The following is a 24997-nucleotide window of genomic DNA, read 5'->3' on the forward strand; positions in this document are numbered from 1 at the left end:
TGAGTTCGAGCCCCGCGTCAGGCTCTGGGCTGATGGCTCAGAGCCTGGAGCCTGCTTCCAATTCTGTGTCTCCCTCTCTCTCTGCCCCTCCCCCGCTCGTGCTCTGTCTCTATCTGTCTCAAAAATAAATAAACGTTAAAAAAAATTAAAACAAATAAAATAAAATAAAAAAATTAAAAAAAATAGAATTGGATTAACTTACGTTTCTTCAAGACGTACCTGATTCCCTTCCTTGGCATTTGTCTTTGTTTTTTCCTGGAGTCAGGGTGTGGTGCAGGCCCGGGGTGGAGGTGAGGGGGTGTGTGTGGTAGTTAAGATGAGGGAGGAAGGAGATGTTGTTTCCTTTCACCTTTGAAACTCTGTGTAAACTTAGTTTCTGCCCCCCCAAAAAATCACCTGGAAAACAGTAGTGACTTTCTTTGACTCCATCATCTTATTTTACTTCCAGTTCATTTGGGGTAACTTCCTTCCTTCTCTACCCACCCCCACCCCTGCCAAACTTACTATTTTTTTTTTTTTAAGTTTATTTATTTTGAGAGAGAGAGAGAGAGAGCACATGAGCAGGGTAGGAACAGAGAGGGGGGGAGAGAGAGGCTCCGTGCTGTTAGTGCAGAGACCGATGCGGGGCTCGAACTCATGAACCATGAGATCGTGATCTGGGCCGAAATCAAGACTTTGATACTTAACTGTCTGAGCCACCCAGGCGCCTCTCCCAGCCCCCGCCAAAATTATTTTAAAGCATCTTTGTGCTTCTTGGGCGACAATGGCTTTCCTTTTCTGGAGGTTTCATGCATTGGAAATTGCTTTGGGCTTCAAAAACCAGCACTGGTATCTGCTAAGGACAGGCCTTTTTACTTATATGGCCCAGCCGGAAGACAGAGTATAAAAATGCACATGTCAGAGGTGTAGTTTCCTGTTAGAGAAAGAGCCACCCACCATTGTTTCCCAGGAAAACGTGGCGCTATTTAAACAATATTGCAGACCTCAGTGAGACTCGGGTCAGACATCGGCTCGTCCACTTGAAAATCTGCTGAGAACAAAAGACCAGAGTGGGAAGAGAGAGAAAAACAGACAGCTAGCAAAAGCGTGCGTGTGCAATGTGAGTGTGCATGAGCGTGGACTGATGAAGAGGTGAAGGCCCCTCTCAGGAGCGTTGGGAGGAAGGAGAGGCAAGTCCTGACTTCTTCCCTGAAATGTTCCGGTGAGGAGGAAGGTGCCTTCCTGGGTAGGGAGCCCCACCGCATTATCCCAAACCTGGTTTGCTATGAAGGGAAACTGTAATCTGCTAGATCAGGAGTCGGCAAACTACAGCCTGGGGGCCAAATCTGGCCTGCTGCCTGTTTTCAGAAGTTCTTGTTCAAACACAACCATGCCCATTTGTTTACACGTTGGCTGCTTTCAGGCCTCAACCACGGACATGAGTTATTGCAACTGTCTGTCCTGCAAAGCCTAAAATATTTACTATCTGGCCCCTTGCAGAATAAGTTTGCTGACCTCAGTGCTAAATGATGCACTTCTCTTCCTGTGGGGAAAAAGCTTTTATTCAAGGTACCTGGAACTTGAGCCTAATATGTATTTTAGAGAAAAAAACCTACAGGTGCCAGAGGTATTCAGCTAGCGGTTCAAGAACCCAAGTTAGCATGCAATCCGATTTAGACTATTCCAACATTATGTACTAACTCTGTATTAATCAGATGGCTTCTTGTGTTTTTCTGCTTGGAATGGTCAGGAAGGCAATTATTTGGTCATCTTTCAACTATTCTTTAGTAGTGTGTGCATCACTTATTGGGAGCATTTGGAGTCAGCGAGGAGCTGGCATGAAAATAAATTTTGCTTGGCACCAAGTTTAGTATTTTCCCTATAAGAGTTTTAACCTCCTCATAGATAGGTAAATCGCTTCTTGGCTGCCCCCTCCCTCTTTTTGAGAGAGAGAGAGAGAGACAGAATTTCAACAGGCTCCACACTGTCAGCACAGAGCCTGATGCAGGGCTCACAAACCCTGAGGTCATGACTTGAGCCGAAGTCAGACGTTTAACCGACTGAGCCACTCAACTGGCTGGGCCACTTTTAATGCTGTCCTGGTCATGAACACCTGTTGAGTTCTTTGCTCACAGAGTTTCTAAGAATTATCAGCCCTTCTCTTTACATATCATGGCAGCAGCAATAGCCATGTTCACTCATGGTGATATTTCACCCTCCACACCTGGCCCAGCCAGGCCACTGTTGTGTGGTTGAGGGGCAGGCACCTGACCCAAACTGGGTCACTCAGAGTGTTCTCTAAGAACTGAAACTGGAGACTGAGTTGCTGTAGTCTCTCCCTAAGAGGCTAGAGCCCTGACATTGACCACATGGGCGACATTTTCCTTCCACGTGGCTGGGATACAAAGATATCCAGAGACAGAAGCGGCAGAGGGGACGTCTTGTGTTCCCCACAGCATCTTGGTAGATCTTGGTTCCTGCTTCTCCAAAGTAGATGTTTTGGGGGCTGGGCAGGGTTAGACCTCACGGAGAGCTTCATGCGCTCTTACCAAAGACATTGACCCAGGTGCCAGCCCTTTCCTACAGAAGCAAGGAGGCAATGAGGTCCGGCATAATAGTTATCAAGTGGCCCAGGGATGTTCAAGCCAAGAGAAATTCAGATGGTCTGGCTGGAAGACTGCGGCGGGGGGGGGGGGGGGGGGTGTCGGGGTGCACATCTGGCAGCTGCAGAGCTCCTGAGGCCAGCATGGTGCTTGGGGAGGGGGGTGGGTAGCAAAAGGGACAGCCGGCAGCTGTCATGGGCCTCCTCTGGTAGCTTTCCACTGGTCACTTGTCTGTCAGGCCGCCTGTCCCCAGTTTGCTTCCTGGAGATGTGTTCATGGATTTCCTGGACTCAGCTGCAGTGATGAAACAACCATTTCCACGTTTTCCCCGGATTCTCCATCTCTGTCTTAGGTAGTTTGTTTTCTCTCTGCATAAAAAACGTATTTATAAGTTAATGTCAACATGGCCAGACTTTGACTCTCAAACTTGGTAACGTTTGCCCACAATGTAGGTCTGTGACTTTTATTCCTAATAGTGCTTGCACATAAATAGTTCTCTGTTGTTCCTGAACCAGAGACCAAGTCATCCTGCCCTTGTCGCCTAGAGACTGAGAGCTTTGCGACAAGAGCCCCTTTTGCACTTGAGCTTGTCCGGGACCGTGTCTGTTACCCAAGGAGTCTGGACAGCCAGATCCCTTTCTGGTTTTTTGAGCGTAACTCAGAAGTGGCCAAAGATCTTATAAGTGAGTATGGCCTTTTGACGTTAGAAAATCAGGTGCAAATCCTCCACCTGTTGTTGGCTTTGGGCAAATTGCCAACTTTGCCTCTATTTCTCCATTTTTATTTTTATTTTTTTCAACGTTTTTTTATTTTTGGGACAGAGAGAGACAGAGCATGAACGGGGGAGGGTCAGAGAGAGAGGGAGACACAGAATCGGAAACAGGCGCCAGGCTCTGAGCCATCAGCCCAGAGCCCGACGCGGGGCTCGAACTCACGGACCGCGAGATCGTGACCTGGCTGAAGTCGGACGCTTAACCGACTGCGCCACCCAGGCGCCCCTATTTCTCCGTTTTTAAAACGTGGACAAAATTGCCAACATTGTCAAGCTGTTGTAGCGATTGGCGGTGATCCTTAGGAATCCTTTCGTTCGTGACATGGACTCAGGGAGTGCTAGCTGTTTCTTTTTTTCTCCTCTACAACATGATGCAAGCCAAGGCCAAAGCTGACCAGCTCTGCTAGTTACTGACATCCCTGCAAAAACTTTGGTGGATGCAGCCACGAGTGGCCTTGAATCTGGAACGTGAATTTTGGGGATTTTTGGCAAACTTTGACTTGGATATGTCAGCCCCATGTTGCTCCCCTTCATCTCTATGTTGTTTACAATGATCAGGCTTTTAATTTTTCACCAGTGGTTTGCAGTATAACCTATTGCACCATTAAGAACCATCAAAATGTGTCGTGGTGCCTGGGTGGCACAGCCAGCATCCGACTCTTGATCTCAGCTCAGATCTTGATCTCAGGGCTGTGAGTTCAAGCCCCATGTTGGGCTCTGTGCTGGGCATGAGACCTACTGAAAACAGTAATAACAATAAAAAAAACCCAATAAAGTAAGGTGTCGGGAGTCTGGTTGTGAAGCTGTTTGCTTATAACGTAAAACTGTTTTATATATATATGTATTTATATTTATATTTATATTTATATTTATATTTATATTTATATATAAACAATATATTATTATATATATAATAACCTATTTGTTAACATTTTCTGCCTCCAGTGGACAAGCCACAGTTTACGTAGCCCTCTCAGGCTTACTGGCTTGTTTTGGTGTGGCCTTCTCTACATGGAACTGTGCCTCCCGCTTCTCTAAGACAGGTGAAGAAGGTAGCAGTCTCATTTTCCTCAGTTAGGGAATTATTACTGTTAAACTCATCTAAGGCAGAGGAGACTGGGGTCTCCCACATCATCTCGCCCAGGAGGGAGTTAAGTGAACTGTTTAAAACGTCAGCTCCCCTGGCACTGGCACCTTATTCTGGTTTTAATGGGAGCACTGACCTATGACCACCCCCGGGGATCCTTACACACCTATTTAAATTGTGAAATAGACCAAGGGGTGTTTAGGTATAACTAGTTGCAGGAGGAAAAAGAGGTTCCAATAATAATGCAGTGTTACTGGCAACCTTTAAAAAGCCCCCATGATCAGCTGTCCTTCAGAGAAAAGTCCGTGCTAAGCCATGGATAATATGCTTGCTCCTACAGTAGTGGAAGGAGCTTGTCTATTTTTGAACACTCAGCAGAAGAGAAATGTCACAGTAGGTATCTAAATTCACGAGTCTTGTTTCTATAAGCCTGTGTTTATTACATTTTTTCAACCAAAATATCCCAAACCTCTGAGAGTAAAGCTCATTCTCTCAGGGATCTGAGGATGAAGCTACCCGGGTAAAATTTAGGGGAGGGCGTTTTGTATTTGATATGTTTAATTCCTGTGAGCTTTTTCCTCTGCGATATTTCTGGCTTTGATTTTCAATTTCTGTCTTCGTCCATTTAGGCTGCTATAACAGAATACCATAGACTGATTGTTTATAAACAACAGAAATTTCCCTCTCACAGTTCTGAAGGCTGGGAAGTCCAATATGAAGGCAGATTGGATGTCTAATGGGGACCTACTTCCTGGTTCATATTTGGCCATCTTTGTCGGCACAAGGAGAGAGTGAGCTTCCTAGGCTCTCTTTTATAAGGACGCTAATCCTGTTCATGAGGGTGGAGCCTAATCACCTTCCAGAGGCCCCACCTCCAAACACCATCACACTGGGGATTAGGTGTGAACATAGGAATTTCAGAGGCACACAAACATCAGGTCTGTAGCAGGTGCTGAGTAGGGGTTTATCTGTGATAGTACCTCTTCCCCACCTCAGCCCCAAATCTTCGGATAAAACCAATGCTAAGGGGCGCCTGGGTGGCGCAGTCGGTTGGGCGTCCGACTTCAGCCAGGTCGCGATCTCGCGGTCCGTGAGTTCGAGCCCCGCGTCGGGCTCTGGGCGGATGGCTCAGAGCCTGGAGCCTGTTTCCGATTCTGTGTCTCCCTCTCTCTCTGCCCCTCCCCCGTTCATGCTCTCTCTCTGTCCCAAAAATAAATAAACGTTGAAAAAAAAAAAAAAAAAAAAAAAAAAAAAAAAAAACCAATGCTAAGGTAACATGGCTTCCTGTACTCCCAATGCGCTGCCAGGTCCTTCCCAAAGATTAGTTGTGTGCTGTATGCTATTCCTTCTCATCCCTCAGTAGTCTCAGGAAAAGTCCCAAAGGACCAGCGGCCAACTGTAAGATACTGCACTGAGCATTTGAACCCACCAAGCGGAGGAGTATCACTTTCCCAGGAGGATGGCATCACCAGGGTGGAGGCTCTTGGGGGGACCCATGAAATAAGCCAGTTTGGGACATCAGGCTTAGAACCCTCTCCCAAGAACGCCCATCTGCTGCCAAGATGCAAAGGCAGCCGGGAGAAGTGTAGAGGCCAGCCTGGCTGAGCTCCCGATCTGCTGCTGTCTGCCCATCCGCCGGCCTTCTAGGTGACATGGCATTGAAACAAATCCTCCTGATGACTAGCCCACCCTCAGTCACGTGACTTTCTCCCATTGCCGAAGGAGATTTTTTTTTTTTCAACGTTTATTTATTTTTGGGACAGAGAGAGACAGAGCATGAACGGGGGAGGGTCAGAGAGAGAGGGAGACACAGAATCAGAAACAGGCTCCAGGCTCTGAGCCGTCAGCCCAGAGCCTGACACGGGGCTCGAACTCCCGGACCGCGAGATCGTGACCTGGCTGAAGTCGGACGCTTAACCGACTGCGCCACCCAGGCGCCCCAACCAAAGGAGATTTTGAAGATATGCCAACTCCGAAACACTGATGCCAGAAATACCTGTTTCCAAAAAATGCCGTTGGTTCCATCATGCCTGCCTGGTGAGTAAATTCTGAACTCCTTAGCCCGCCATTCCAAGGGTGGCCCAACCGCCCTCTCCCTCCACATCTCCTACTGCCGTCCCAAGCATTGCCAACCCTCTGGCCTTTTGCCCACATCCTTAAAGCATGTAGATGCCAAGTCCCAGCCTCACCCCTGCCTGGAGAGCAGCTACACCCGTTGAGGTCCTGGCCTTCCTGATGCCCTTAATCCTCTCTGAGCACCCGAGTTATTTATTGCTGCCCCTGAAGGAATCATTCAGCATCTCATGACATGATTGCACTTCTCTGGTCCTTACCATTGGCCTTGCTGCAGCAGGGTTTTCTGTTTGCTTTATCTCCCTGGCCACACTGAATGATCTCTCTTGTACGCACTGGCCGTGTGCAGTGCCTGTCTCTTTGGTTGTCCTGGTGTCCAGTAACCTTTGTGACCTCCATTCAGCTGCTGGAAGAATGAGAAATGGAGTTTTACACAGAGTTGCTATAAATAGATGCAATCCAGGAAAGTTTGAGTTTACGTGGAAACTAAATTAGAAAGTGATTATTTTCCCAAACAGGATGTTGTGCATCCTCTTGTGAATAAGCTTTTTAAATAAATTTTGATTTACAGTAACCTGATAACATCTTCCAGAAAAAAAAAGCTCTTAAAATATTGGGGCTCATCTGTATTTAAAACATAGCTGTTGGTGGGGCACCTGGGTGGCTCCGTTGGTTGAGCCTGTGACATCGGCTCAGGTCATGATCTCATGGTTCGTGGGTTTGAGCCCCACGTCAGGCTCTGTGCTGACAGCTCAGAGCCTGCAGCCTGCTTCAGATTCTAGGTCTCCCTCTCTCTGCCCTGCCCCACTCGTGCTCTGTCTCTGTCTCTTAAAAATGAATAAATGTTGGGGCGCCTGGGTGGCTTAGTCGGTTGAGCGTCCGACTTCAGCTCAGGTCACGATCTCGCGGTCTGTGGGTTCGAGCCTCGCGTCGGGCTCTGGGCTGATGGCTCAGAGCCTGGAGCCTGCTTCCGATTCTGTGTCTCCCTCTCTCTCTGCCCCTCCCCCGTTCATGCTCTGTCTCTCTCTGTCTCAAAAATAAAAATAAAAGGTTAAAAAAAAATTTTTTTAAATGAATAAATGTTAAAAAAAAAAATTAAAACATAGCCATTGGTGCTTAGGAGGGGATGCCAGGGTGGCTCAGTCAGTTAAGCATCCAACTCTTGACTGCAGCCCAGATCTCGATCTCAAGCCCCTCATTGGACTATGCTTTGGGCATGGAGCCTATTTAAAAATAAATACAAATAAACAAATAAACAAACAGATAAGTATTAGGAGGAAAACGTTGATGACCCTGCTATTTAAAAAGAAACTCTTGGGGTGCCTGGGTGGTGCAGTCGGTTAAGCATCCGACTTCGGCTCAGGTCATGATCTCACGGCTTATGGGTTCAAGCCCTGCATCATGCTCTGTGCTGACAACTCGGAACTTGGAGCCTGCTTCAGATTCTGTGCCTCCCTCTCTCTGCCCCTCACCTGCTTGCGTGCACTCTCTCCCTCTCTCTCTCAAATATAACTAAACACTAAAAAAACAAAATGCAAAGAAACGCTTACAACTCAATAATAAAAAGACAACCCAACTACAGAATGAGAAAAGGGCCTGAATAGATGTCTGTCCAAAGATAAACAAATGGCCAATAAGCACATGAAAGGATGTTCTGAGTCGTTAGCCATCAGGAAATGTAGATCAAAACCATGGTGACGCGGTCTGTGAGTTCGAGCCCCGCGTCAGGCTCTGGGCTGATGGCTCAGAGCCTGGAGCCTGTTTCGGATTCTGTGTCTCCCTCTCTCTCTGCCCCTCCCCCGTTCATGCTCTGTCTCTCTCTCTGTCCCAAAAATAAATAAACATTGAAAAAAAAAAATTTTTAAAACCATGGTGAGATACCATTTCATTTCCACTAAGATGCCTAGAATCAAAAACACAATGAGTGTTGGCAAGGATGTCCCTGCAGAGAAATTAGAAGCTTCACTTTACTGCCGGTAGGAACGTAAAGTGGTGCAGGCACTTTGGGAAACAGTCTTTCGTTACCTCAAAAGGTTAAATATGGAGTCATATGACCCAGCAATTCCACCCCTAGGAAGGTGCCCAAGGGAATTGAAAACCTATATCCACATAAAACATGTACACACAAATATTCACAGCAGCATTATTCATAATAGCCAAAATGGAGAAACAACCGAAATGTCCATCAGCTGTCTGACAGATAGATAAACGAAATGTGGCATGTCTATACAGTGGGACGTTTTTCATGAATAAAAAGGAGTGAAGTATTGATACTTGCTGCAACATGGAAGAAGGTCCAGAACAGGCAAATTGATGGAGGCGGACAGTAGATGGTTGCCTACGACTGGGAGGCCGGGATGGAGTGTGGTTGAGGGGAAATGGGGAGTGACTGCCAGTGGGTGCAAGATTTCTTTTTAGGAGGATGAAAATGATCTAAAATTGATTGTGGTGGTATTTACACGACTCTGTGAATATACTACAGTCCATTGAATTGTACATTTTTGTGTTTTATGTTATATGAATTATAGCTCAAAGCTGTTATTTTAAAAAAACTGAAAAAAAGAGAGTATATTCTCTACCCGACCAGATTGTCAGTTCAGTACAAACACAAAATAGGCATTTTTAGATAAGGGACTTTATTAGGAAGCTGCCAACAGTAGCTTCCAGTAGCAGCCTGAATGCTGAACGCTTCGACTTACCTGATTATAAGGATGAGGTGAGGAAATGCTTAAAATGCAGATGCCCAGGACTTCTTCAGAAATGCCCCTTTAGGGGCGCCTGGGTGGCTCAGTCATTTAAGTGTCTGACTTCAGTTCAGGTCATGATCTTACAGCTCGTGAGTTTGAGCTGACAGCTCAGAGCCTGGAGCCTGCTTCATATTCTCTCTCTCTCTCTCTCTCTCTCTCTCTCTCTCTCTCTCTCTGCCCCTCCCCCACTGTGCTTTGTCTCTCTCTCAAAAATAAGCAAACATAAAAAAAAAAAGAAAGAAATGCCTCTTAAGCAGTCTGGGGTATACCCAGGGATCTGCATTTCTAACAAGTGCCCATAGTATCTCCCAACAAGTTACTGTACCAGGCATAGTTCCTGAGAGCTTTACAAATGCCAGCCCTTACTTTTCATGACCCTAAATATTATGCTTATAATGTTCTGTATTGGAAACATTCTTAAGCATTTGAAGCACCTTTACCAGAGTGTTAGGGTTAGTTTTCTCTGACTCATAAAAGAGCATGAATGATTTTTGTTTTCTTAATGTTTTTCTAGATTGTCCAAGTTTTCTACCGTAATTATGCTGCTCATCTAATTAAAAACAAAGTTCTCAGGGTACCGGGGTGGCTCAGTCGGGTGAGCATCTGACTCTTGATTTCAGCTCAGGTCATGATCCCAGGGTCATGGGATCAAGCCCCATGTCAGGCTCCACACTGAGCCTGCTTGAGATTCTCTCTCCCTCTGCTCCTCTCCCCTGTTCATGCTCTCTCTCCTCTTGCACTTTCTCTAAGATAGATAGATAAATAGATAGATACAAACAAAGTTATCAAACTTGTATAGATAGTTGGAATGCACATGCTGAATGTGACAAATGACTACCCTGAGAAACCCTGATTAAATAATTGAGACTCACTGCGAGTCTGAGTCCCAGCAGAGAGAAGTCAGGCCAGTATGTCATCAGGACAGTGTTGAAGCCAAAAGACCCAGCTGTCTGAGATGCTGTATGAGCCATCGTTCCCTTTCCGGTTGGTGGCTCTGTTGGCTTCTGGAAGCAGAGCTGAGGCTTGTCTGAACTTCCAAATGCTGGCTAGAGAATGAAGCGTAGGGGAAGTGTGCTTTCTCACCTGGGGCTAGTGTCTGCATGCTGGGGGACAGTGCCTCAGTCAAGTATCACACTGCCCTTCACCTTGAGAATTGGGTAATTCCGACCATCTTTGTGAGTCCCTCTTCAGCCCTTGACTAGCTTCTTGTTGACAGTCCCTACTGAGACTGTGTGAGCCACGGGAGATAGAATTTGGTTGTCTCTAGTTGCCTCTGGAAGGTAATGTGGAGGTGAATCATTTGTCTGAGTGTGAAAAACTGATGACTTGTTTTAGATATTCATTAGCTGCCAAGGGGAATTTTATTTTTAAGGAGGTTGTCTTACTTTGATTTTTTTGATTGCCTGAAGGTTTTGGTTTTTCACTCTGGGAGTGAAGTTTGAATTGGAGACTCCCAGGCAAAATTGCCAAAATGATCCCATTGCATTTTTCTTAGTTATGAAATAGCAGAGTTGGCGCATGAGGTATTTTTGAAGGGCATCTGGAAGTTCCATTCTGAACTACTAAATTGTACATATAGTGCCGAAGCCTCTCCTAGCCCTTAATGTAGGTAGAAATTGCATTTTTTATATGGCAGGTCAAAAAGATTGAAGTGTGGAATGTATTGAAACTGCCTGGGCAATCTTCAGCAGTATGACAAATCGGCCTCCTTCTCCATGAAGATTCTTTTCTATTATGGTAATAGGTGAACCTTTAGTCAATGAATATTGGAACCCATGAATACATACAGGTATTTCTGTGCTGTAAGGGTATGAGATTCTTGCCATCGAGAAAGCGACACTTAATTGGTGCTTTCAAAGGATCAACAAAAGTGACAAACCCTTAGCTAGGCTAAGAAAAAAAGAGAAAAGACTCAAAACAATCAGAAATGAAGAGGAGACATTAACACTGAAGTCACAAAAATGAAAAGGATCCAAGAGACTACCAGGACGATGATACGTCTATACGTTCCAGGATAATCTAGAAAGGGATGTATGTCGAGAAACATGCAGCCTTCCACGACTGGATCGTGAAGATTCTAAAAATCCAGACAGACCTACGATTAGCGAGATTAAATCAATGATCAAAAACCTCCCAAGAAAGATAAAGCCCAGGGCCAAATGGCTTAGCTGGAGAATTCTACCTCACATTCGAAGAGGAATTACTCCAATCCCCCGGCAGCCCCTGGCAATTGTGGAAGGGAGGGCTACGTCTGTCCTTAAGTGTCCGCCCACTTGAAGTAGGGCTCTGGTAAGTTGTGCATCTCCCATAAGGAAGCAGACTGGCTTGCCTGGGGGAGAGGCTCTATGAAAATGTGGAGGTCAGACTCCCTTTGAGCCACAACTTGACATTCCTAAACTTGTTTCTAGGGGCCAGATGGTTACCTTTCTCCGTATCTGCTGCTTGACTTAACTGCCCATGGCCATTGCACCCCACTGGGCCTCGTGCATCTGCTGCTATTGGGGCAAAGGCTAACTGGGTAGCACAGGTGTGTTGACGATTACCCGATTCCAGTGTTTCCTGGACAGACCATCATGCTTTAGGGTCTCCTAAATTGTCTTCTGTTTGAAACAAAAAGGCCTGATAATCCGAACACCACAGAATTAAGAAGAGTGGACACAACAAAGGAGTATAGATTCCAAACAGGCAAGAGTGTCTGCTAGGGCCCCTTCGGCTCCGTGGAAGCAGGGAGGCCTGCAGTCCAGGAGACCAGAACTCTCACTCGAAGGTGAAGCATCTTCTGTCCTGCCCTCAGAGCCGGTTAAATATCCGGGGGTGAGTAGACCCCAGAGAAGAGCAGCCCAGACAGACAGCTAGAGAGCCTCCTGCCCAGAGTACAGTGGTCCTCCACATGAGGGCTCAGGTCTTCACACCCTGCATCTTTGGTGGAGGGAAGCATTTCAGAGCCCTCCCTGTTTGATTTTTATTTCAGTTCTTTTGAGATCGACATTAAAGAGTGGCCGTGTGACTTCTGGTATTATACTGTTTACCACTGTGTCAGAACCTTTTGGTCTGATCTCCTCCTTCCCTGGTGCCTAAAGGTAGGACAGAGGTGGAGATGTCCCAGGGAGAAACAGGTTCACCCTGTGAGCCGTCCCCGCAGGGCGCCTGTGATGAAGTGCGGTCAACACAAATCAAGGCTCGCACGTGTAAGATTTCTCCTTGACCGCCAGCGGAGCCGTGGACCTGTGGGCAGTGCTGGGAGGTTCTGTAGCAGAAAGCAGTCCTCGGACCTGGCTTTGAGCCATGGCTCTACCAGCTTTGTAGAATGTGGTTTTGGACATGGCCGTTCACTGCTCTGAGCCCAGAGCCTGGATGGGGATTATGATTATCTACGTCGTGTGGCTGTTGTGTGGCTTGAGTGGGAGGAGAGTGTGTAACTGGTAATACTTTAGGTCGGTGTGGTGCTCAGAGGCAAGACGTCAGTGTTGTTACAAGATCGAGTGTCTCCCACGGGCAAGTGGCAGACGCTGGTTTACAGCATCCCATCCCCTCCCATCCTATTGCTTCTTTCCTATCAACCTTTCATCTCTTCTGTTCCTTAAGAGATATCCTTTGGCCTCTGCCTCCTTGCCTTTTATACCCCCCCACACGTCACTAAAATGAAGGGATTCAGCCTTCGCATAAATTTGCTGAAAGAAACAAGTTGGGCCGGGAGCCATGTTGGCATCTGACGGCAAAGGGTTCCATCCATCCAGGCCGCAGGGAAGGAGAGGCCTTGAATTATTGCCACTTCCCATCCCTCTGCTCCTGGGTGCCATCACCACACAGCTTGCTCTGGTTCCTTGAGCTGTATGGGTAGGACTGGCTGCTGCTTTGCTTATTGGTGACCCAGGACCACCGACCAAATGCTTTTCACTGACTCACGAGAATCCTGAGGTTCCGGGTGTTCTTTATAGATCCGAAGATTTTTGATCGGGTCAGTGCCATCCGAGATTCCTCTTGGGTCCCTGGGGCACGGGGCTTCAGGTGGAAGGGAGGGATGGAAGGTGAGGCTTCTCAAACATGAGCGGCAGGGGGACTTGTGAAAGCCCGTTGCTGGGCCCCTTCCCCACGAAGGCTGATTCAGCAGAGCGGGGTGGGCCTGAGTGTTGGCGTTTCTGGCAAGCTCCTGGGGATGCTGATCCTGCTGCTCTGGGACCACACACTTGGTGAAGAAGCAAGGCTGGAGGGCAGAGGTTGGCAAATGATAGCCTGGCAGCCAAATCCAGCCTGCTGCCTGTTTTATAAATACAGTTTTAGTGGTACGCAGTTACTCCCATCCATTTGCATAATGTCTGTGGCCGCTTTCATGCTACAGTGGCAGAATTGAGTAGTTGTGACAGAGACCATATGGCCCGAAGAGCCAAAAGTATTTACTGTGTGGTCCTTTACAGAAAAAGCCTACCGACTCCTGCTCTGGTCCTTCCTCTGCACCCTGATCCTGGTTCTAATTATGGGCACAGACCCCTCCCCCCCACCTTCTTTCACTAGCTAGGTGTGCTAGGACCCTTACTGTCAAATTGCCAGCTATGCTGAGCATTAGGTCATGTTTCCTGGGAGAAAAAACAGGAGACCAGTAGTCACGGCTGTTCGCCTAGATCTTTGCAGATCACAAAACACCTTGAAACCCTGAGCAACCTAGCTAGTGCTGTACCCATCTTATGGGGTTACAAACCGAGGCCCGGAGGTGAAATGGCCTACCTCTCTTCTCACAGCAAGTTTGTGACAAACTTAGGTCTTCTGTCCATTCTACCTACTACACTGCCTCTTGTGTATGAGCCCAAATTGGCCGAAACTTGGCATATTAGTCATCTATTACCATGTAGCAAATCACCCCCAAACTTAGCTTCAAAGAACAGGAAACATTTATTATCGCTCGCAGTTTCTGTAGGTCAGGAGTCCGAGATCACCTTGGCCAGGTGGTTGTGGCTCAGGTGTTTTCCTGAGGCTGAGTCAGATGTCATCTGGGGCTGCGGTCACTGAAGGCTTGACTGAGCCTGGAGAATCCACTTCCAAGAGGGCTCACTCACCTGGCTGGCAAGGAGCTGCTGGCTGCTGATGGGTGGCCTCTGTTCCTCTCCATGTAGACCTCTCTGTAAGACTGCCTAAATGTCCTCACAACGTGACTGCTAACCAACTGACTTCCCTGGAGCACGATATTGAGACAGCAGCAGGTAGGCTTTATGACTTAGCCTCCCAAGTCACATAGCATCATGTCTGCCATACTTTGTTCACCAGAAACAATTCACTACATTCAAGAGGATCCTACATTTGAGAGGCTTGTCAAGGAATCTGTGGACATATTTTAAAGCCAGCCCTGTATTTGCATTCTATTTCCTTCTGGGAATATTGGGGTCCCGAGGTATTGTCTCAGGGCAGATCTAGTTGATCATAGACTGAAGTCCTAAGCAAAAGCAAGGTTAAGTCACAAATTCTTAGCAACACCTAGGCCTGAAGCTTCGTTTTGCTCCGGAGCACCCAGGGGTTTCCTACAATCGTATTTGAGGAGGGGTCAAGGAGGGCCAGAGAGAGACACCCACTCTCATGGCGTATATGGAAAGTAGGACGAAAACCACAAGGGTGAAACCCCAGGTGATTCGATATGCTCCTCCCATGTGCTGGCCTCCCCACTCCCACTGGAGAACTGGGTTTCTTATCCTATTCTTCCCGTTTCCACATTGGGAAAGAAGAGGCCCAAAGAGGCCAAGCTTCTTATTGGGGAATCAGCAGCGTCTGAGGCCCCTTGGTTTCGCTGGTCGATACTCCCCATAGTCCCTCCTATAGAATATTAAATACACTGCAGTAAAAATCTCATAGGGGTACACAAAGAAGGCCATGAACTTGTGGGATTAAATTTGTCCTTCCAAGTCTTTCTCTTAATTAATCCTTATCTCATTTGGCTGGCTACATTTCTTGTCAGATCTGTTTCTAGGCAATGTCTGGTTCAAGTGAGTGAATACCAGACCAAGTTTATTCTTCCACGTCCTGCCACCTCTGTGGAATGCGCTTTAAGTGTAGGAACTCATCCAGACAGATGGTAAACTCTGCTGTCTCTCCATCGAACAGGTATCAGAGGGCCTTAATCTTTCATAAGCAGTGTCTGGCCACCCTCTAGTGGATAAGTGGAGAAGGTCACATGCTTACTGAACAGAAGAGCTACATTACAATCCTGAAGGGGCGTGGAGATGACTGACGTAAAAATCCCTTTTTTTTTTTTAATGTCTTTATTTATTTTTGAGACAGAGAGAGAGACAGAGCATGAGCAGGGGAGGGGCAGAGAGAGAGGGAGACACAGAATCCAAAGCAGGCTCCAGGCTCCGAGCTGTCAGCCCAGAGCCTGACGCGGGGCTTGAACTCACAGACTGTGAGATCATGACCTGAGCTGAAGTCGGACGCTTAACCGACTGAGCCACCCAGGCGCCCCGTAAAGATCCCTTTGACTGAATAAAGAAAATACTCGGCAGGTGCAGACAGCAATCAGCCTGAGGATGATGCAATTCTTTGAGGTGCAGGGAAAGGGTACATGCTTTTATCCTATCACCTCCTCTGGCTCAAGGGATTAATAACCTGGTTTGTTTGAATCAATGCAGGAACCAAAAATATTAAGTACATGTATATAGGTGCACGTGTGCGTGTTTCCTGGGCAGACAGTATGTGTGCTGGTCAACAGGAGTGGCTAAATTTTTTCTGTAAAAGGCCAGATAGCGAAGACTTTAGGTTTTGCAGCCGAAGGCCACATATAGTACTCTGCCACTGTAGCATGAAAACAACCATAGATAATATGTAGATTAATGAGCATGGCTGTGTTCAAGGGCTTTATATACAGGCAGTAGGCTGCATGTGGCCATAGGCCATGGTCGGAACACCCTGGTGAAGGAGAGTTGAACTGAATTGTGTTGTCTCACACTGGACAGTACGTTCCTTGGGACAACAACAGCGTGCCTTGCCCACCTTTGGACCCTGAGCACGCGGCACTGTGTCTGACCCAAGATGGCTCTCATGTCAACCTCTGTAATGTATCAACTTTCTTCCTGGATTTCTTGGAATTCAATGCATACTCTCTGCATTGGGTGTTTACACCATCAGAGAAAATAGGATTGGGGCGCCTGGGTGGCGCAGTCGGTTAAGCGTCCGACTTCAGCCAGGTCACGATCTCGCGGTCCGTGAGTTCGAGCCCCGCGTCAGGCTCTGGGCTGATGGCTCAGAGCCTGGCGCCTGCTTCCGATTCTGTGTCTCCCTCTCTCTCTGCCCCTCCCCCGTTCATGCTCTGTCTTTCTCTGTCCCAAAAAAAATAAAAACGTTGAGAAAAAAAGAAAGAAAGAAAGAAAATAGGATTAGCTGCTATTCCTATTTTCTTTCTACTTGTCCCTGTTTTTTTTTTTTTTTTTTTTAAGGCTTTTTAAATTTATTTTTGAGAGAGAGCACACAACGGGGGAGGGGCAGAGAGAGAAGGGGACAGAGGATCCAAAGCAGGCTCCACCCTGACAGCAGGGAGCCCAATGCTCAACTGACTGGGCCACCCAGGTGCCCCTCTGCTTCTCCCTGTTTAAAATGAACCAATGTGTCATCTGAGAGACTAATAGATAAAAAGTGTCCATGCCACCCTCAAGATGGCACCCCCTAGTGGCCCAGCCTTAGTGGACAGCTGCTGGGAATCTTGTTTGCAGAACCAGGGATGGGTTTGTATCAAGGCATCTGCTCATTTTACCAGAACCTATTTCTGCCCAGAGACTTGGACCGGGCGGGGGGAGGGGGGGCGTGGAGCTGGCTGGTGACATTCTAGGTAATGCTGCATCCCTAACACAGAAAGAGCACAGCCTAAGAGCCAGCTTCTCTGTCTCCAACACCAGCCTTTTTAGCCCTGCATGTGGCTGTTCCTCCTGGGCAGGTTTGTGGTTGGCCAAACCACTCTGTTTCTGTTATCATCACTCATGCTAGTAGTTGTCCTTTATAGAGTATATTGTCTCATCATGTAAAATACGTGTTATCCCTATACTGCAGATGAAGAAACCGAGACACAGATAAGTTCAGTGATTTGGGCATGGTACTGTTATTGTATAGCAAAATATTTAAAAGTTTGGACTGTTAACACACTGTGCCTCAATTTCCCCATAAAATGATAAAATGGTTGTGAGAAGCTATTTTAGTTATCATGTGGGTTAAATGAGGGAAGACACGAGAAGCACTTCCTTACTCCATAATAGATACTACGCTATTGCTGTTACCTGGAGCTTGGGCATATAGTAGGTGCTCAATAAATCCCGGGTAACTAAATTAATTTGTCCTGTCACACAGCTGGCAAGACTTCAAAGCCTGACTCTTTCTGCCAAATCATATGGCCATGGCATCATATCATTTAACCAAACAGGAGCAGAGGACACGATAATGGTGACATTGAAGGTGTCCACACTGGGCAGAGAGGACAGAGCTTGAGGGTCAAACACCCCCAGTCCACTCAGCCTGCCATCGTGTTGGTATTATTGCTTACAGGAGAGCCCTCAAGCTCAAGCCACACATCCAGGGAGCTGGAAATAGATACGACTCCTTGGCTCCATGCAAGTGTAAAGATTTTGAACTACAGAGAAAGGCTGCTCTTTACCTAAGAAAGGAAGAGGGGAGGTACTCCTGAGTCTTTGTAAACCTGCCGATAATACTGGCATAATAGTAATAACAGACACGGCACCTAGCATTGTTGTGCGTGTATTACTTAACTGTGTGGTCTTCCTACATCCTGCAAGGAAAGTCTCTATATCCCTGTGTCGATTTTACAGATAAGGAAACTGAGGCTCTGGTCAGTAATTTGCCCAGCAGCAGGGAGTGGAAGGCAGGCAGGCTGACTCCAGAGTGTGTGATTTCCTCACCAGGCATACTCTCTGCCTCTCAGTCTGAATTTCCATGAGGGGTAGCGTCACTCCAGACAGCGAGTGGGGAAGGAGAAGGAAGAAATCAAGACCTTACAGTACAAAGTAAAGCATCACCAGACTGGAAGTCACAGCTGCGTGCTGATTCTGCTTTGACCACTAACTAGCCTCGTGATCTCTAAGCTTGTTGCTTCTGAGCATCTCCGGAACTTCTCGTCCAGCACTAACATTCTTTGACCCTCAGACCACCTCAGAGTGAGCCTTGACTTTGAGAGAGGATGCTGTCTGGAGACTGATACCCATCCAGTGCTGGGCCATGAATCAGCTTCTTCTGGAACTGGACTTGCTGTTGATCTTCCTGTGTTAGGACAGAACCTCGGGAGATTCACAGCGCCAGGTGGGGTGTCATCGCGGTGTCAGCATTCCCGCTACAGTGCAGATTTTGCCTGGTCGACTCCCATGCACTGATTAAATCTCACACTTCCTCTGACCATCCATACTTGGGTCCTTATGCCTTACATTTTCACATCAGCCTCATTCCTTTCATAGGACTCACACAGTTTATAGTTAAATACCCATCCGTGTACCTACTCTGAGGACAGCAAGGACATCTCCAGTAGCTGATATCCAGTGCCCCTTCATTGCAAGGAATAAGCATGTAAATGATTTAAAGCCCAGTGAGGTACATTAGAGGTGTGCTGAGCTCACGCCGGGAGCAATGCCATTCCCCTGGGCAAAGCCAGCTGGGAACAACTGGCTCCTAGAATAGCTCCTAGAGTAGCCTAGTGGATCGTCACAAGTCACCTGTCTGCCTTCCAGGCTGATGTACAGATGCAGTAAGTGATGCTCATGCCAGTCAATGCTAAAAGCAGAAATAAGTCCGCCAACCTGTTTGCTATAGCAATGTGGCATTTCCTACCCCACCAACAGTGCCAGAGAAACTCCTGGCGCATAATAGATGCTCTGCGGATGTTCGACTAAATGAGACCCTTTAGCACCGCCGTCAGGTAATTCTTCTGTAGCTGTCACAAAGTTCACAGGCTTCATAGACTTGACTTCACAGGAGAGGCCTCACAAGCAAACTTATTTTGTCTTTCAGTGTGATTTTTAGAAGTCTGAGGCATCTGATTTCTTTGTGTGGGGGCCATGTACATACAGGAGACAGAGAAACGCCATTGCAGTCAGCTCATTGAGAGCCTCAACAGGTGACCATTGACAATTTCAATTAAAAAAAAAAAGTTATTCGGGGCGCCTGGGTGGCTCAGTTGGTTAAGTGTCTGACTTCAGCTCAGGTCATGATCTCGCTGTTCGTGAGTTCAAGCCCAGCATCAGGCTGTGTGCTGACAGCTCAGAGCCTGGAGCCTGCTTCGGATTCTGTGTCTCCCTCTGTCTCTCTTTCCCTCCCCCACTCACACTCTGTTTCTGTCTCTGTTTCTCTCTCTCAAAAATAAGTAAACATTAAAAAAAAATTCTTCATAGAAAGGCACGTGTATCTGGTACCATTAAGAGTAGAGGCACACAGCCTCCTGCCAAAGCACAAGGCAGTAGTTGAAACATTCAATGTTCATAATGACCCTGGGTCATCAAAAGGTTCAGCTATATTAGGAATACTGTACTTCATTTTAAAAGGGAGATACAAAACATTCATTCAACTGAGCTCATTACCCTGTTGTTCATGAGGGAGGTTGGAGAAGAAACCTTAGTTCCCTAAAAAATAAAAGTCTTTAGCTTGATAAAGGGCACCCATCAACTGTCAACAACAGACCTCATACAAATGTAAACATGAAAATAAATAAAGTAGAATAGAATAAGGATGGTCACTGTCATGTGGTAGATGGTTCTGGAGATTCTAGTTAATGTGGCATAAGAAACCATATAAATATTGGAAAGCATCAAAACTGTTATTGTGGGTATTGTAGCCAGAAAATTCTAGGGAATCAACTGAAATCAGTAGGGTGGTCAAATACCTGGAGAACTGAAAGGCTGATGACAAAAGGCGGTTCTCACCCCAATACCTCCTTACTCCAGGGTCTCCCTCCCAAGAGACAGAGGTCTCTACTTGGGACACCTCTGACTTACATCCACAGCTACAAATAATATGAGCGGTGCCACAATCTTATTGTTAACTAGTAACCTTCTGTTACCATCTGCCTTAGCTTGGGCTGCCATAACAATATACCATAAGCTGGGTAGCTTAAACTCATACTTTTGGATGCCTACTGGAAGTCCAAGGTCAAGGTGCCAGCAGAGTTGGTGCTTGGTGGGACTTTTCTCCTTGAGTTGGAAACAGCTGCCTTCTTTTTCCTTTTCTTTTTTCTTTTCTTTTCTTTTTCTTTTCTTTTCTCTTTCTTTCTTTCTTTCTTTCTTTCTTTCTTTCTTTCTTTCTTTCTTTCTTTTTACCACCAAATAGGTTGTTTTTTTCTTTTAATAATAATTTCAGGAATAGAATTTAGTGATTCACTTACATGTAACTCCCAATGCTCATCCCAATAAGTGTCCTCCTTAATGCCCCTCATCCATTTAGCCCATCCCCCACCCAACACCTTGCCAGCACCCCTCAGTTTGTTCTCTGTATTTAAGAGTCCCTTATGGTTTGTCTCCCTCTCTGTTTTTATCTTATTTTTGCTTCCCTTCCCTTATGTTCATCTGTTTTGTATCTTAAACTCCACATATGGGTGAAATTGTATGGTATTTGTTTTTCTCTGATTTATTTCGCTTAGCATAATACACTCTAGTTCCATCCACATTGTTGCAAACGGCAAGATTTCATTCTTTTTTTTATCACTGAATAGTATTCCATTATATATATGTGTGTGTGTGTATATATATATATGTGTGTATATATATATATATATATATATATATATATATATATATGCCACATCTTCTTTATCCATTCATCCATCAATGGACATTTGGGCTCTTTCCATACTTGGCTGTTGCCTATAGTGTTGCTGTAAACATTGGGGTTCGTGTGCCCCTTCGAATCAGCATACCTGTATCCTTTAGGTAAATACCTAGTAGTGCAATTGCTGGGTCGTAGGGTAGTTCTATTTTTAACTTTTTGAGGAACCTCCATACTGTTTTCCAGAGTGGAAAACAGAGTGGCCGCACCAGCTTGCATTGCCACCAACAGTGCAAAAGAGATCCTCTTTCTCCGCATCCTCGCCAACATCTGTTGTTGCCTGAGTTGTTAATGTTAGCCATTCTGACGGGTGTGATGTGGTATCTCACTGTGGTTTTGATTTGTATTTTCTTGATGATGAGTGATGTTGAGCATCTTTTCATGTGTCTGTTAGCCATCTGGATGTCTTCTTTGGAAAAGTGTCTATTCATGTCTTTTGCCCATTTCTTCACTGGATTGTTTTTGGGGTGTTGAGTCTGTTCTTTATAGATTTTGGATACTCACCCTTTGATATGTCATTTGCCAATATCTTCTCCCATTCCCTCGGTTGCCTTTTAGTTTTGCCAGACAGCTGCCTTCTTGCCGTGTCTTCACATGACTTTTCTTTGGTGCCTGTGCAGGGGTCGGGTGGGATGTGCTTTCTGGTATCTTGTAAGAGCACTAATCCCATCATGAGGGACCTGCCCTCATGACCTCACCTAAACCTAAGTACTTCCTAATGGCCCCATCCTCAAATACCATCCCATAGGGGGTTAGGGCTTCAACATATAAATTGGCAGGTGGTGGGGGGCTTGGACACAATTCAGTCTGTACCACCATCCCTATTGCTTCTGTCCTCCATGTTATAATGCATTTAGGTTGATATTTAGTGTTCATTGTTACCTCTGTGCAAATATTATTTAGGGTGGAGGGTTGTAGTGAACACCTAACTCCAGACAACTGTTGCAGTTTCTTTCTTTTGGTTTTTACTTAAGTTATTAACATAGTACAACTATTTTTATTTGCTTAGGGTTTTTTTTTTTTTTTGTAGCTAATTTGTCTCACATTTTTCCTGTATTAGCCTCTTAGTAAAGTTGCCCACAAGGGCTGTCACATCACATAGTCACAGGGTCATCTTTATCTTAGATGATAAAAATCATCGTGGAGACCTCCCTTCACTTTGGAATTCCCTTTACCTTTGTATTGGGCTGAAATTCTTGGATCCCTTATCTTCCTGTTTCTTGGTTTCCTCCCTCACTTTGGTAGAGCAAGTTTCCTAATAGCCTCACCAGGTTGAAAAGAAAGTAAAGTGACACAAAGCAGGTGGCGATAGCCTTTGTCACGCCTGTCTTCTGAGTCACTGCCCCAGTCTGGCATGGAGCACCTGTCCTGCCTGATTTCCCCTCATCCTGGGGATTGCTCTCACCTCTCTCCTGTTTAGCTTTCCTCTTAGTCTAGTCCATGTTTCCTTTTTAAGAGTTTCTACCCTCATTTTGGTGAATCACATCCAACATTGCATGTTTGGGGGGAGTGGAGGGAGCAATGTGTTCTTCTCATGCTCTTCATTGATAATTTTCCTGGGTAATTTTGGGGCTAGAAATCATTTTCCCAGGGTGCCTGGGTGGCTCAGTCGGTTAAGTGTTCGACTCTTGGTTTCAGCTCAAGTCATGATCTCATGGTTCATGAGTTTGAGCCCCGAGCCAGACTCTGCCCTGACAGTGCAGAGCTTGTTTGGGATTCTTTCTCCCTTCCTCTCTCGCTGCCCCTCCACCCCCAAAAATAAATAAACTAAAAAAAAAGAAATCATTTTCTGATTTGAAGGCATTTGCCTGTGTCTTCTAACATCCTATTTCTTTTAGAAAAGCTTAAAAGCTATTCTTGTTTCTGATCTTGGGTAGGTGACCTGTTTGTTCTTTGGTCCTTTAAAAAAATCTTCTCGGGGCACCTGGGTGGCTTAGTCGGTTAAGCGTCCGACTTCAGCCAGGTCACAATCTCGCGGTCCGTGAGTTCGAGCCCCGCGTCGGGCTCTGGGCTGATGGCTCAGAGCCTGGAGCCTGTTTCAGATTCTGTGTCTCCCTCTCTCTCTGACCCTCCCCCGTTCATGCTCTGTCTCTCTCTGTCTCAAAAATAAATAAACGTTAAAAAAAAATTTTTTTTTAATAAAAAAAAAAATCTTCTCTTTGTACCTGATGTGCTGAAATTTCATGATTTACCTTCTTCATTGGTATCTGTTTTCATCCATTGTGCTGGGTTCTCAGGGGAGCCCTTTTATGTGGAAATTCATGCCCTTAAATTCTGAGATTTCTTCAGTGATTCTGTGGTTGATATCTTTCCCTCCATTTTCTCTAGTTTGTATTCCTAAAACATATCATTCAGGTGGTTGACCTCCTGAACCTGTCCTCTAATTGCCCTCTATCCTGGTTTCTTTTCTTTTTTTTTTTTTTTTCATCTTTTTGTTTCTTCACTATCTTTTCTAGAAGGTTTCTTCAATTTTATCATGTAACACTTTCACTGCATTTTTAAATTTCTGCTATCCTATTTGTAATTTCAAAGCTAATTTTGTTTCTGAAGGACTATTTATGTCCTTTCTGTAACATGTTTTTGGTTCACTACTATAATGTCTTTTCTCCCTGAGAATACTGATTCTTTTTCTCCCTCTTCAAAGTTCCTTTCTTCCAGTTTGTTTTTTGGTCTCAGCTCTCTGCCCCATTGTACAAGCTTTTTTTTTTTCTTCCCCCATCACAGATCTGGTAACCTTGGTTGTCTGCCTATGTTTTAAGAGTACAAAGCTGTTGGGATGCTCGAAGCACGTAGGTGGGGCTTATCAACTTGGAACTTCATTGTGGGTTGACCTGGCCAAGCTGTGTGTTGGTGAATCCCCAAGGCCTCTTCTCTTGTGGGAGTGAAGGCTTGGCTGCCAGTACCCCCAAGAACCCATGGAAGGGAAAGGTTAGGGACTGGGAGGGTAGGGAAGTCTTCACATAGAAGGGTCATAGAAGTCTCTTGTTTTCAGGTCGTTACTCAAACCTTCAACTGTGCCCCTCAGTCCAGAGACCTCCGCCCCCCCCCCCCCCTTTTTTTAAACCTTCTTTAGAGTGGTTCTCAAACAGGGTGATTTTGCCTCCCAGGAACCAGTTGGCAATTTCTGGACACGTTTTCGATTATCAGTAAGAGGAAGAGGGAAAGCTTGGTGCTGGCATCTAGTAGATAGAGGCCAGGGATGCTGCTAAATATCCTGCTCAGGACAGCCCTCTGCAACAATGAATTGTTGGCCTCCTGTGTCAGTAGGACTGAGGTTGAGAATCCCTACCTAGAATAAACTTGCAGACCAATGACAAAGGTGGGGCAGTCACCCAGTAGCTTAAAGTAGGACAGAAGGTTAGGACACAGCTACTTTCTTTCTCCCCCCACCGCTCCCCCTCTTTTGTTACACAGTCTGTGCCCAATGTGGGGCTCGAACTCATGACCACAGTATCAACAGTTACATGCTGTATTGAGTGAACCAGCCAGGCACCTCCACCCCCCACTTTTTTAAAGTCATCTTGGACACAGCTACTTTCAAACAACTTTCCACAAATCCTCCTTACTTTAGCAACCCCCCCCCTTCTCTCCCAGTCCCCCTCCCAGAGGTGCCTGAGTCTTTTCAGACTTTGCAGTGAGCCTCATTGGTTCTTTACTTTCCCTGTCAACCAGCTTAGCATTCAGCTTTCTCATAGTGGCCAAGTCCATTATCCTTTATCCGTTCCAAGCTTCTAAAAATGTGTCGCTTTTGTCTCCTTTCCTATTCATCCCATTCTCGTGATAATTTTAGAATGGTTTTGGGAAGAAGCAAAATTAGATTCATGTGTTCGACTTGACATCTTTATCCAGAAGCCTAAAGTACGTGCTGAAGCTATGGTAGCTGGCACTCGAACGGCAGTCACAGAGACGGGTGGACTAAAATTAAGATTCCAGAAACTCACCCAGTATG

General features: G+C 46.0%; 1 protein-coding gene and 1 long non-coding RNA gene across 3 annotated transcripts in view; one reads left to right on the forward strand and one right to left on the reverse strand.

Annotated features, from left to right (window-relative positions):
* CMTM8 (CKLF like MARVEL transmembrane domain containing 8) overlaps positions 1-24997 on the forward strand; it is a 108125-nt gene that overhangs the window by 63996 nt on the left and 19132 nt on the right. The gene's annotated exons all lie outside the window — the stretch shown is intronic.
* LOC123575751 lies at positions 734-15235 on the reverse strand. The gene is made up of 3 exons (XR_006700976.1): positions 14193-15235; positions 6775-6920; positions 734-2950 (listed from the first exon to the last, which is right to left on the reverse strand). It is a non-coding gene; the product is annotated as an uncharacterized LOC123575751 (long non-coding RNA).

Source organism: Leopardus geoffroyi, chromosome C2 (genome assembly GCF_018350155.1).
Source record: "Leopardus geoffroyi isolate Oge1 chromosome C2, O.geoffroyi_Oge1_pat1.0, whole genome shotgun sequence".
Lineage (NCBI taxonomy): Eukaryota > Metazoa > Chordata > Mammalia > Carnivora > Felidae > Leopardus > Leopardus geoffroyi.